This window comes from Zingiber officinale, chromosome 6B (assembly GCF_018446385.1).
Source record: "Zingiber officinale cultivar Zhangliang chromosome 6B, Zo_v1.1, whole genome shotgun sequence".
Taxonomy (NCBI): domain Eukaryota; kingdom Viridiplantae; phylum Streptophyta; class Magnoliopsida; order Zingiberales; family Zingiberaceae; genus Zingiber; species Zingiber officinale.
The window spans coordinates 11701680-11702620 of record NC_055996.1 but is presented as its reverse complement, the minus strand read 5'-3'; the positions used below and the strand labels follow the sequence as shown (position 1 = coordinate 11702620).

Below are 941 nucleotides of genomic sequence, written 5' to 3'. Positions count from 1 at the left end.
GCAAGGAATCTGTTGTTAGGGTTCGGTGGCAAGGTTGATACATTTCCTATTCCTTTTTCCCCCCATCCTTTTCGTGCTTCGATGGGAGCATTTTGCGTTTGATCTTGGTTTCAAAAACTTGATTTTGTGTTTGTTTATCAGAAATCGATTCTATATCTGCGTATGATTTGATCGATCGTTGAAGATCTGATTTGATCTGCAATTTGTGATTTGATGAAACTTAAAAAAATCCAACTTTGATGTGTTTCTCGCATGGTGTTGGGTGATGAAAAAAATCAGACGGATTCCCATTGATTCGTAAAGATGATATCTTAACCAGCTACTTCTGACGCATCATGCCTTGCCAAAGATTTTTTTTTTTTGTTTTATTCTTTAGTTTTTGAATGAGAATGAATCTTTCTTAGCCTGTGATGTGACTACAATATTTGCTACTCTTGATGGGTTAAAACCTATTTGATGATCTCAACCACCAAGATCTCTGAGGCACTTTTCTCTATTTTATTTCATTTTAAATAAAAGGTTTTCTAATGACTTTTGCCTTTAAATTCTGACGGTCTCTTTTAGATAATTATTAGGGTAATTATTATGATGAATCGGCTCTAACCAGGGCTGGCCTAGCCCTGACATTTAGGGGCCAAGTTTGAATAGAGTTTAATAATAAAATTTTAAAAGTAATATATTTTATTTAAAATATAACCTACTTCATACAAAATATATTTCTCAATATTTTTTTTTAAAAAAATATAACATCATACAAAATGTGTTTTTCAAATTTTTTCAAAAGTGTAGTCCCTATAAATATAAAAGCAAAAAAATATTAAATAATTTTTAAAAAAATTTAAATCTTCTAGTATTTTGAAAAGTAAAATCATTAATAGGTATTTCAAATCAAGTTTTTTTAACATCTTATTTTCAATGCATATAATTATCAAGTTATTTAA

General features: G+C 29.1%; 2 non-coding genes across 2 annotated transcripts; both read left to right on the top strand.

Annotated features, from left to right (window-relative positions):
- The first annotated feature begins 255 nt into the window (after positions 1-255).
- Positions 256-334, top strand: LOC121993450. Its single transcript, XR_006115293.1, has one exon. It is a non-coding gene; the product is annotated as a small nucleolar RNA R12 (small nucleolar RNA).
- Positions 335-402: 68 nt separating this feature from the next.
- On the top strand, positions 403-486 carry LOC121993297. The gene has a single exon (XR_006115159.1). It is a non-coding gene; the product is annotated as a small nucleolar RNA SNORD24 (small nucleolar RNA).
- The last annotated feature ends 455 nt before the right edge of the window (positions 487-941 follow it).